This window comes from Sturnus vulgaris, chromosome 3, assembly GCF_052056855.1.
Source record: "Sturnus vulgaris isolate bStuVul1 chromosome 3, bStuVul1.hap1, whole genome shotgun sequence".
In the NCBI taxonomy this organism is placed as follows: domain Eukaryota; kingdom Metazoa; phylum Chordata; class Aves; order Passeriformes; family Sturnidae; genus Sturnus; species Sturnus vulgaris.
The window spans coordinates 27,508,680-27,522,084 of NC_142245.1; the positions used below are offsets into that span (position 1 = coordinate 27,508,680).

General features: G+C 41.0%; 1 long non-coding RNA gene across 1 annotated transcript; it reads right to left on the reverse strand.

Moving 5' to 3' along the window:
* Nucleotides 1-444: 444 nt before the first annotated feature.
* On the reverse strand, nucleotides 445-10,939 carry LOC148224244 (uncharacterized). Its single transcript, XR_015802849.1, has 4 exons — nucleotides 6,954-10,939; nucleotides 6,228-6,391; nucleotides 5,589-5,711; nucleotides 445-922 (listed from the first exon to the last, which is right to left on the reverse strand). It is a non-coding gene; the product is annotated as an uncharacterized LOC148224244 (long non-coding RNA).
* Between the last annotated feature and the right edge of the window lie 2,466 nt (nucleotides 10,940-13,405).

Below are 13,405 nucleotides of genomic sequence, written 5' to 3' on the forward strand. Positions count from 1 at the left end.
GTCAGTTTTGGCAATTTTTAGTTACCCGGAAAGAAAGTTTACAACTTGATTTGGAAATTTCCACGATTTGTCATCCAGGAGGGGTCCTTTGGGTTCCTCCCTGGAAATTGCACAGACAATTCCAGTACTGAACTCTGTTCTTTAAACAGCAACTTTAAGAGAAGCCTGAAGTTCAACGAGTATTTCAGGAAAGCGCATACACTTTTCAATAATAAATCCATCATTAAACTTCTTGGCCTCGTGGCCTGCATCTCTTAACACCTTGTGCCATTTGTATGTGTTCTGAAAGGCCATGGAAGGATGCTGTTGGCTGATGGGGCTGTGCTAGCAACTCCAGATTTAAGGAAGAACAGAAATCTTTTTTTGAGTAAGATGATCAACTTGATACATAAGTGCTGAATGAATATCAAAGGAAACAAATTCATTTTGCAACAAAGTACATATTTTTTGTTTAGAATGTAAGAAAGCAAAATATATTTCCTCATTTATATTTAAGCTTACATAAAATCGTCTCATACAAGTATGGCATGAGTACATATGACTTCCCAATACTTTGGAAAGATGGAAGTGTTTTCTAGGTATTTTAGATTGCTGTATCTTTCTTTTCTGATTTAATAGTTATGATGAAATACTCATGATTTATATTTTCTGTAGAAATTCCACAAAAATCAGTTTTGTAAGTAATTCCTCTTTTATTAATTAAATCATCAGTCAAGCCTTTCCTGACTTCCTCCCTCAAGTCATAAGAAAAAGAGCAAAATTCCCAGTTTCATTATTCTCTTTTAAATCAGTCCAATAGAAGGAAATGAAATTTTCAAAGGGATCACATGGAGGCTACAGAGTCAGGACAGGCAGGGTCCATTTGCTCTCCAGCACTGATATCCTCTGTAGCCTTTGGAAGGCATTTTCCACTTCAGTCTCCCTGGAGGGAAGAAAAGGATTTATGTAACATTAGACACATCAGCTACAAGAGTCTTGTTCTTTTATTTCCTACAGTACTTATATGAGTCCCACTCACTTTGAAAGAAGTTTCTGGCAACACTTGGAACTACACAATTACCAATACTAAACCCTAACCCTTCACAGGAGGAAATTGCTCCTCTGATTAAACCTGGTCCAAGCAGCATACACTGAGTAAGTGACCTTAGATGGAGGAAAAGGTGCAAGAAGAAGTGGCAAATGCAAGAGTTCAATCAGGTCAGCTAGCAAGAGACTGCAAACTGCTCCAAGGTTACACTGAGACAAGAATGCAGAGCACACACTACTCTCCTGACACTGCAAAAAGAAAAAAAAAGTTAGCAAAAGGCAGCCAAACAAAGCAAAGCACCTGCAGCATGAATTTCTGGGCTTTGGCATGAGAATTAGATCATGTTGCTTATAGGACAATAATTAGGAAGGGAGTTTCTAGGCTCATAATTAAAGAGTTAAGGGCTTACCAGCCCTGAGTTGCAGATGTATTACGTGCCGTAAAAGGTGTCAAGAAAAGTTCAGGAGAGTTGTGAAGAAATCCTGCCAAAACTCATGCCCAAACACATTTAATAACAAAATATGTGTACATGACAAGCATGTCTGACAGTTCAGTTTTCTAGACACTACATGGTGTTTTGAAGAAACATTAGATGTTGATGGATCTGCTTTTTACATTTAATGGTGCAAACCAAAAGGAAAAAAGGAGATAAACATTGTATAACCTAATTAATGCATTAGTGTAGCTTCTTCCTCGTAAACCTTGGCAGCAAACCCTTTTACTTTTGACAAAGAGTTATTTTGATCCTGTTGCAAGGACTCCTGCTTGCTTGGTGAAAAGTAATAATATCCATTTGAATTCTGGATACTTTCCTGCCCTCTCCTCCAAATTCATATTTGCTACTTGTTGAAACAAGTCATGTTCTTTCAGTCCACAGGCTGTAACTGATTTTGCTAAAAATATCACATGCTTCATGCACTTCATGCCAAATGGTTACTGGTGATGATAAAGCAGAAGGAACTCACGCCTGCTAAGGGCTTTGCACCCAGTCAGGAACTCCCTGAGACTTGTCTGGGGGTGTGAACACTGAAATCCTCCACTTTTGCAGAGGCTGGATGGAGGATCAGGGTCCAGCAAAGCAAGGCAGGCAGATAGGAAGCTGCTTTTTGCTTTGCATGTGTCTGAGGGTGTCTTGTGATAAAAGCTTCTCCTTCTTGCTGTAGGAGCTATAGGAGCTAACATTTTAAGTCCTGATTCTGAGTTTTGAAGCAGGTGCTGAACTTTTTCTTCCTGTCTGTGGTCCCAGGAAAGTCAGCAAGACTACTCGAAATATGTACAGCCTTTATATCTTTGCAGTACCAGGGCCCAGTACAAATAAGCTTGTGCCATTTAGTTTTGTACTCTATGCAATCCCAGAGCTTAATACCATAGGGCACATACCATATACAGAATACAGTTTTGCATTCCCAACTGCAGTAATTAATTAGAAGCCAGTAAAGCTACATGTGTGATTTAGGAAGGGCGAAGGCAGCCCTGAGAAAAGGTTAACATCAAGAGAACCCTAAGGAGGCTAACAGGATGGAGTTGCAAGCATATTTTCCCAAGAAAAGCAATTAAAAATGACATGATGTTAAAATAAGTCAGTCCAGAAAGAATAACAGAACATTCACCTGCAAGTAATCTCAGGAGACTGGTCAAGGCTTGGAGAAAAAAAGCAGTCTCACAAATTGCTCAGTGTTTAACTTGAAGTCCATTTGTTAATTTTGTAAACACTGCTGCTTCCGTTTTGCACTGACATGCTATTGACAGTGGGACTCGAATCCCACCAGGAAGGAAGTATCAGGTTTCAGGCAGCTTCGGGACACTTCTCAAGTCTATCTTCACCTGAAGGGCTTTGGCAATAGTTACTGACAGAATGGTGCAGTTTTGGCTCCATGTGAATGAAAACTGCCTTAAATTTCAGGTCCGTGTTTGGGATTGTGGCACAGTCTGTGCCAGCTCAGGTGAGGCTGCTCTGCCTCTTATCAGCCTTTAGCAAAGAGATTTCATTTGCCCTGCACCAGCCGTACTGCAGCACCAGCTGCCAGCAGATTCCTGCTTTCCAGCCATCTTTGCCCTGGTGTGGATACAGCCAGATGGGCTGGGAAACCTTCATGTGGAACTAGGTCTGGCTTCTTCAGCCCAGCCACCCTGCATGCTGCCCTGTCCTGCTGCCAGCCATCCCAACTGGTTTCTCAGTATGATTTCACTCATTGCCATTTGGTATAATTGTGCCTTTAATAACATGGATGCTACCCTAGCAGTAGAGTGCTCATCACATATTCCTTATTCTGAGCTCAGTGGTTTCAAACAGAAGGCCCAGTGCCATGATTTTTGAACATCTTTCCTGCTGGAGGATTAGATGCAGATTGCTCAGGATTTGAGAAATTAAATTCCACATATATGATACTGGAAACCATAGGCCTATACCATATTAATAATGCAGGCAGTAAAGCACCTTAGGCAACTAGCTATTTAGTATATATACTAAATAAAGAAGAAACTGGCCTCTCCCTCAACACTGGGGCACTGGGCATCCTGGTCACATCATTTCAGATTACATATAGAAACAATTGTGCATGTTCATACAAAACACAGGCTCTTGTTAGCTTTGTTCTACTAGTTTCATATACTAACTTTGAAGGTTAAAGTATTTTTTTTAAAAGAGTACAGACAGTAACTTGACAAGTGGTCTGAAATCTACCAACCCATCAGCAACTAGCATGGTGAGCATCACAAACCAGGAGGTAGCTGCTGAATCACTGTGAATGGGGCTGTCTGTAAGTGAGGTGCCCCAGGCAGCTGTGGGTGAGGGGCAGCTTGCTGTGGGTGAAAAGGAGAGCCCAAGAAGCACAGGCAGGTCTGGGATGTGGCAGAGTTGTGCTGCAGCCATCAGAGCTCCTGCAGTCCCAGCTGGTTGCCTCCAACCACTCTCAACCAAGTCAGGTCATTGCCACTGTGGCTGCTCAAAGCAAACCACTGCATTTGTCCCTCCACACAGGGCAAGAAGGACAAACTCTTTGAGAACCATCACTAGAGGCTTTTCTATGGGTTCAGCTCGAGAAGGGGAGACTGGTCACTGCTGAGTGGTGCATTGCAATGTATCTCTGCTGTCAAAACTCTTAAAGTCCATTTCTAAAGGTAACTCAAACGGCTGCATTTTCATCCCAATTCCCATTTTTAAGACACACACCTTTTTTCCTTTTTTTTTTAAGCCTTCATGCTTTCTTTATTTATACCTCAGGTACATGTGGTATGAAGGTCTAATCTTAAACGTTTACAGCCTGAGGTTGGTTTGTGGTATTTATTTCAACTTATTATACATTATAGTATGTTTTTGATTATATATGACAATCAATTTGCTGGAATTTATAGCTCTCTGACTAATATGCTTTCATGATGTACTTGCCCTTAATTTGTGGATTTTATAGAGAGTTTATTGAGGTTGGATTTCCCACTTTTCTTTCCACTTGCTCTTTCTTTTTAAATTTCAGCTTGTGTAAATGCATGACAGAGAAAGAGAAAATATGAAAGTTTAACAGTCACAAAAAATGATAGTTGTCTCACAGAATAAAGCTCCCAGAGCAGTCCCACATCAGCCTTTCCTAGGCTCAATGACCATTTGGTAGAGATCCCCTCTACCTTTGAATTTGGTCTCTCAGAGCAAATAAAATATTTTGCCCATACGCAGGACTCAAGATGGGAATTGTTCCCAGAATCAGCAGGGAAGAAGAGATCAAGAATTAGGGTGCCCCAGCCTGGCACAGACTGTGAGGACACAGTTAGATTTACCCATTTTTTGGTAGACTGCACTCAGCACCGGCATCCATCCTTCCCCTCCCCATGCTTTCTCACTACAGCCCAGCTCCCCATCTCTTTGCAAACATCCCTTCTGTCTTTGCCACATATGCTGAAATCAATGAGAGGCATACAGGAACAAAAGAAAGATCCTAGACTTGCAGACCAGGCCTGCATTTTTAAGTTCTTCCCAAGCACTAACCACTTTCTAATTTAAACCCCCTGGTTATGAGATTTAAATAGTTCCTGAGCAGTGTTTGTTTGATTTTTCAGACCAGATAAAATTTTTTTCAGGTTCTCAGCAAACAGGATTTGACACAGTGCTGAAAGGTAAGAAGACAGAGGAAAGGGGGGTTCAGCTGAGATAACGAATGTGCAAAGCACAGCAAATAGGCCACAAGTAGAGGCAGATTGTGGCAAGGAGGAGGTAAGAAACCTACTGTGAACAGAGCAGGGACCTCAATCACTCCCTCCCCAGGCAGTGATTACGGCAGCAATGACTGAAAAGCGTGTAACAGCCGTGGCATCCCAGTCTGCCCAGACTACCTTCCTGGGCAGGTACCTTCACAGGGGCTGTCTGGTATGAGATTAACCTGGACACATCAAAGAAACATCAAGGCAGGTAGAGCTGTGAGCTGGAGGGAGAGGATGACATAAGATGACACCTGATACCAGAGGAGAAGAGACCTACTGGAGCCTGAGGCTGAGCTCTGATGCACTGCCAGAGGGCCAGGGGGATGGAGAGAAGCCAGAACAGAGCTGACAAGAGGTATCACCTACTCACCAGTGCAGGGGGTGCTGCATCAGGATAGCTGTGGAGAGCAGACCTTGACTTTGGTCTTCCTTCTCATCTCTTCAAAGACTGTTGCTTCATATGGCCTCAGACTGCTGGGGAGCCATACCCAAACTGGCAAAAACAGAAAAAAAAAATAAAGGAAGGTAAATGTTCAGAAAAGGGAAAATGTAGGTACTCAGGAGCCCAAGTTTAATCAAAATTTAATGGGGCTGAAGATTCTTTGTAACTGAAATGCTTATAACAACTTTACTGTAGGTATCTTCCGACCTTAGAGAGCATTCAAAATTGAAAGCAACATAAAATTTAGCAAAGAAAACCAGACTTGCTACAGATCTAAGAGGAGTCTCTAGGGTAAAAAAATACCTTAAAAGAAAAGATACAAAACCTTTTTCAAAACTGTCCATAGATTTTTAAATTAATTTCTACTCAAACCTAATATATCTCTGCATTTCTTTGCAATGGCACCATCACTGTTAAATATAATTGGGCTTTTCCCACAGCCTTGCCACTGCACACCCTCTTTTCAGCATAATTCTGGTTTGAGATGCTGGTCTTCCCGTTAAAACAACAGGAGCCCTATGAGAAATTCATATTTGTTATTAATCTAATTCAAGATTCATCACTTACTGCCTTTTGAGAGTGAGGAGGGTGCAGCATGCATATGAGGGAATTTCCAGGGTTGTCCACATATTGCTAAATGCCTTCAGGGCACACAACATGACAGGGAAGGGGAAATTATGCAGTCACTGCCTTATCTCATGAACCTTGCTTTTCCTTTTCTGATATCCTCACTGAAAAGATTACACACAATTACTAGACTGCACAAAGACTGTAAAATCCTTTACTTTGCTCAGAAGAGGGATTACGTGTATTTTACCTTACGACACTACAGATCTCATGACACCACAAACTGGGTGAATATTTTGGGACATCTGCACTTCTGAGCTCCTGCCTCAAGCTATTCCTCATTATTTACTGCTAACTAATGAGCAGTCAGGTGGCTGATTCTTTTAACAGAGGGCACCGTTTAGACTGCTGTATACCCTCGAGCACCATTTACCATCTCACACTTTGGTCTGGGCTTTTCATTTAAGCAAATATCTCCCTTCCTTGAAACCCTGCTGGATATAACAGATAGAGAGGCAGCCATGTACCAAAATAGACGTATTTCTAAACATTTCCAGCTGCCTTTAGGGCCCATATAGTATATGAGGTGAGATACTGTGAGGTTTCACCACACAGTAAAGAGCAGCCAAAGGGCATTTTCTAAACTTTTTTTTCCTACTGTCTTCCATTTGATGAAAGACTTGTGGTTAAACCTTTATCTTCTATAAACATTTAAAAGTAGGTTACCTTTTATTTTCACGTCTCACTTTTGTTTCATTAGAAGACAGGTTTTACTGCAGTAATTCAGGTGATTGATACCTTGGATCACCTTCAGAAAATAGATGTTAATGATCTGTATCTATGTCTGCATTCCAGCACAGATGTGAGCACAGATGTATTTGCATGCAAGATGCCCACGAAGCAGTGTTTCTTTCCAATGGCATTTTTCCTTTGCTTTTACATGAGGCAGCTCCCATGCATGCAGTATGGAAACCTCTAGGAGCAGTATTTTTGTAGCATTGCTTGCACTCTCTTCTCCTTCTCCCACACCTCAGCAAGTACCTCCATGCCATCCAGGTTTACTGATTTTTTTAAACAGCAGACCATTACTGATTCCGTAGCAAACATGTGGATGTGGTTCATAGCCAAGAGGGTCCTCAAATTAATTAAAAAAAAAAAAGCTCATCTTCCTCTACTTCCTTTGAGAGACTTGGCCATCACAGCTGATATTCTTAAATTCTCCCTGAAAGTTCCTGTCACAGCCTCACCACTGAGGAAAAAGGAAAAACACAGAGCCTGCAGTTAAGCAACCATCTTCTGTCATTTATTGCAACTAGCTGCACTCCAAACCCTTGCTGCCAAACAGCTCAAGCCTGGCTGGTGATTGCAGTCACCATGCCATCACCAACCATGGCTGCACTGCACATCCAGCAGGGACCATGGGAGAATTTTAAATGTTTGCCATTAATAACACTCACCCTGTCTCCCAGTGAAGAAATTGTGCAGCAGTTGCTGTCACTGTAGTCTGAATATACAAGTTGAACAGGAAGGTGGCACTAAAATTTAAGTAATATCTAAAATGTTTCCAAAAGTTAACACTGAATAAGGCTGCACATCTAAATGAACCTCAATTCTTCAGTGGAGGGATAGTTAACAATTTCATTGTAAACTGTTACGTTAAGAAAACTGAAGCTCACACAGGAAAGCTGGAATTATCAAAAGAGCTCAGAAAGCTACAACTATTAAATCTCCCTTGTCCTTAATGTTTGGGTTTTTTTTTTTTCCTTAGCAACCAGACTCGAAATTCAAAAGATGCCAGAAAACTATGAACTTATTTTAAATGAGCTGTGGAAATCTCCCGCTGTCCTGTGTCTCTCTGTCTGAAGCTATGACCTTCCTGTCCTAGTGTCATGTGTCTGATCGTATAAAGAAATAATTCATAGTGCACTTCTTACATTTTACATAATAATTAATTTAAAATGCTTCGTATTCTATTTCACTTATTTAATTCACTTATTAAAATTGAGTCCAAACAAACAATGTTAAAAAACATTTTTTTTAAGCCTGAGAGTTTTTACACAACAACAAAACAATGACAAGTTGACCTGGAGAAAACAGTTATTGGTGCAGAGGAGAAAAATTACATCATTTATCTGTTAAAGAGAGATTCCTACCAAAAGCATGAAGCATAGGGAAATGTAGGTATAACAAAACATCTGAAATACACTTTAGAACAAATCATCTGGGAGAGTGAAGAAAAATGAGGAAAAAACCCCCAACTAACTAAAAAGCCCCAAATGCCCACATCTTCTTGAAACAGATCTGTGGAATGAATAGTTGCTTCTGTTTATTAAACTCAAATACTTCTCGTAAAATAAAAAAAAACTTTTTATAGAAGAGTAGTTTCCTAAAAGGGGTAACTCAGTCTGCCACAATGCTAATTTAGAAGGAGATTCTGTTTTGAATGTATCCTTACGGCTGTGAAAAGCAGATGAGCTCTTTATTCTCAGTAAATCGCATCTTCCATTCAAATATTCCCTCCAGTGAATAAAAAATGCCAGGATAATACAAATAAATGGGTAAATCCCAATCAGAAAACACAGGGAAAAGAAAAACAGACAAAATTTAACCCCAAGACACAAGAGACAGGTGCAAATGAGGTCTGGGATTTCAAACATTAGTCCCACAAGCAGCAGTTCTTGCCTTGCACTGGGAAATTTGGTTGTGATTAATTAACGGCACTTTATTCTCCTGAACTTTATTTGGAAAGTCTTTAAAAAGGCTCTGGAGGGATATATGGATTTCTCTATTGAAAGAAAAGGAAGCTGCAGATTCTCTTGCTGCTACTGTTTAACTTCATCAATTCACAATCTGTAGTTACTGAATGTTCAACTCATCAGCAGACCCAGCCAGGAGGGGCTACAGCTCATTCAGTTAAAAGAAATGTGGGCTGTGGGATCTATAGAACCAGGCTTATCTTGGGCCTTGGAACCTCATTGTGGTTTATAAACTGACTTGGCAGTTATCATGTACTCCAGAACAAAACTATCAAGATCTTTTTCATAATGGAAGAGAAATCTTGCTAGTTCAGGAGGAAGAACACCCATCAAGAATAATGTGAATGACGAGACATAAAAAATGAGACAAAATAAGCCTGGCTATTTTGGTTTCTTTATTCTGGTGATGTCTTTTTATCTAAAATGAGAGAGTTTGAAAATAATAAAACAAACGGAAAAGAAAAGGAAAATAGCTATCCGGTGATCCATATCATTCAGCAACACGAGAAACAAAAGCACTGCTAGTCAAATTTATGAGCCATGAGAGATCCTGGCTGAAGTCAGTAGAGAAACACCTCCACTAAATATCCCCCTCTCGCCAGCTAATCCCTAACTCCTTCCCTCCCACACTTAAGGAATGAGCTCAAAATATCCATGTTTTACTGTGAGCACAACGTTTCTCTCTCTCACTCTCTCTTTTGGTGCTGATAACTGATATCATCCTCAGATAGTGCAGAGGAATATAAAAATATAAGTACTGGCAGCTTTCAGACTCGCCTTTTCATTGAAAACTCGATGGGAAGAGGGAAGCAAGCTGCTGAGCTATTCCTAATCTACCTGGAGGAGATTTTTCAGTAGAGCCCAAGTCTCTGGAGAACATCTCACAGCAGCTCTAATCACAACAAGGCCCAGGCAGCCATTACTTGATTTAACACACATTTAACACACACACATCTCGTGCAGGTGCCGAGGTATGGGAATGCTTGTGAGAAGATTAGAGCAAAACGTGGGGAAAGTGTAAAATGGCTGCAAGCAGGGATGCATCCTGACAGTGGATTCTCTGTCTGACCCAGCCAGGAGAGAAAAACTGAAGCACTCACTAAAGCCATACTCTCTTCATAAGAGATTCTTGAGAATTCAAGCCCAAAATGTATTTTTATACATGCTTAGAGCCGTATAGGTTTATAACATTTCCTAAACTGCTTTTTTCCTCTTCTGCATTCAGATCTAAGGTTTCTGACTATCAACTCTTCAGGAAAACTAGCAGAGTTTGCCTCTGCAAAGAATAAGATGGGTAAATGAAACTGCACTGAACTGGGCTTGTAACCTGATATGTACTTTGCTTATAAAACAGAAGAAACACCCTTAATCTCATTTACTTTCTGTTGATGCCAACTGTCTTTAAAAATATCTCCTACTGAGTGCAGAACCTGCTTCCTATTGAAATTCATGGTCACAAATAGAAATGATACATTTCTGTTTGTATCTAGATTTGATCTTATGCTAGAACACAAGGTTTTGTACTGTTCTGAGCACAAAAGCCTCCGACCTAGCAGCTGTCAGAGAAACAACGTCACCCACTCCTTGCACATACACATAGAAATACAAGAAAAAGTAAAATAATGGGCTTTTCTGGTCATTACTCTAAACTTTTAGCTTTGCATCAGTGACTCCCAGTGATGTTCATTTCCACAGTGAACCCAGTCCTGTTAAATGTCCAATTTCTGGTGCCAAGTCATTAATCAAAACTAAAAAGCAGTTAGTTTTTTTAAAAATACTTAGCTTCTATCTGGAGTCATGTTAGATCTTCTTTAATGGATAGTCTTTCAGCTTCCTGGTTGTCATCAATCTCCGTTAGAAACATCTCTTCAAGGAAATATTTTACTAAAATACTGAAGTCTTCATCTCTCATTGTTGCCAATTTTTGCCGGCTTCATAGTGTAACTACGAATTATTTCTTTAATTTCCCTGTAAGGAAGGGAGAGATTCTGCATTTTTTTTTTGCACAGAGAAGGGAGGCTGTCACCCATGAGCTGGAAAAGCTGTTGGTTGTGGCAAAGCCAAGTGAAGGCTCCCTGTTGCCAGCGGGAAAATTAAAGTGTTAACATTAGTTCTGTCATAAGGTATTAAACCAATTCCTTGTTTCAGACCACTGCTATCCTGCTGAAAGGCTGAATCAGCTCAATTATTAAACATGAGAAACTCAGCACAGCACTGAACATGTTGCAGGGAAGAGAAGCCCTGCATACCTTGCTTCTCCTCCTGCAAAAAACAATTAACTTGCTGTGCCGAGGGAAAAGGCAGCTGAGGAGATGACCCAAGTCCAGAGAGGGAACTGTATTCCCACCTTGGAGCCAGGTCTGATGAAATATATTTCCTAAACGGTGCCACTCCTCCCCTTCAGCAATAACCCTGAACTACACCCTACACCATTACACATTTCAGATCATCCCCACCACAAGCTGCAGCACAAAAATCCAAATGTTAAATCATATGGTAACAGTCCTTTCCTTGTCATTACCATCACAGTGAGATGAGATGCTCCGAGACATCTTTCCTGTGGTTCTGAACTTTGTGTTGGGTTGGGGACGGTGCTCACATTGAGCAGAAGACTGGGGACAAGAGAGAGCCAACCTGCCAAGACAAACCTCCATTGTAAAGGGTCAGCTGGGCATTGCCTGCTCCTGCCAGAGCCTGAACAGCTGCCTGAGAAGGCAAAGTCACGCTGGCAGGTGGTGGCTGCAGGGAAATGTCATTGACATTGCTCCATAGGTGACACCCCAGCCCCAGCACAACATGAGTGTCCAAACACTCTGGGGCTGGTCTAGAGAATACTGAAGGCAAGGGGTACTGCAGCTGCAAGTTAAATGCAAACTGCTTGCTGATTTTCTAATCAAGATAGCTTAAAGTAATGAACAGTTCACTAAAATTCCTAGCACAGCTTTTCCAATTAATTATTGATTATTGCACATAAAGTTTTATTCAGCAATGCATAGTGGTGCCACAAAGCAATATTTATGTTTTAACACAGACTTAAACATTTGGGCTAGGAAAATTTTGTCTCATTTTGAGTCACATTTTGAAGACTTATACACCAACTTTCTCCCTGGAAAAAAACATACAGAAGTGGAGTCATTAGTTACATTCTTTGCAAGTGTATGATTTCCACTTCTCTCTACCTGCCGAGACAAGCACACGAGTTTTCACATTGCTGAATGAAACCACTTGACATAAGCCTTCCTGGCAAAATTCCATCCACATACGAATAAAAAGCTCAGTCTCATTATAAAGGAAAAAAAAACAACACTGATTTTTGAGCGATTAGTAGTACACACTCCATTAAAAATCATGTGTTCAGATTACATTTGAAAGACACTGCATCTGCAGGGTAACAAGGGACACCAGACTGCAATTGCATTTTAAATCCTAACATCACCTTTGAAAACTTTGAGGGCTCTTCTTGTCGATCCTGGGCAGCATCAGAGGCCAACAGGGCTCTGACATTTCCACATATACTTCCTCAAGGAAAACAACACTTTCAGTTCTGCCTATCTGCTTTGTTCTGCAACAGCTTATCCTCAGAAAGGGGCTGTTTAATCAGTATTTGTCAAGGCCTAACCTCCTGCAACAGGGGCTCACCAGCACAGGTACAATCAAAATAATGCATTAGTACATCTAGACAAATGAGTTCCTCCTTTTTCTTCAGCAGTGTCATCTTGGCTTGTGCACTCCCTTCAGAGATGTTAACAACTGGCAGCTCTGCTCAGGGAGATCACTGATCTAATTTATTTTTCCTTCCCCCTTTAGGGAATGCTATCACAATGCTCTAAGATCATTGCCTTGTACATCTCACTCCCCTCCCTTGATGAAATGGCTCTGAAATGTCACCACCTGATCTTCAGGGGAAGCTGCACCCTCACAAGCCCTTCCATTAACTATTCCTGCTTGACAGCTCGTTGTTTCTTCAGCGAGCTGTCTCTGCTTACCCAAGGGGGTGCTTCCACAGGACCTTCATCCCTGCCTTTTAACAGCCTCGTATACACAGCTCACAACAGACTGGTTGACAAATTCCCGTTTTATCAATATTTTATCCTCAACACTAGCTTTTCCATGATGTTGCTCAGCCTTAACTCAGGGACACTATTTCCCTGCCATGTCTCAATATGTCTAGGAATGAGCAGCAAGAGATGTGTTTAGGACCCTAACCAGCCCCACATCTGGGGCCTCAGAGGATGCTATTTCTCCTCCTCCTTTTTGAGGCCTTTAAAAGGATTTCACAAGATGGAGAGAAACTTTACAGGTTTGTGCTTGTTCTCAGTGTGTGTTTGTTCAGCAACAGCTCCTTGTAAATGGATTATTTGGGGCTGTATTTGAACTAGAAAACATCTCAGAAGAGTTGGATGGAAAACATCTTACCAGCAA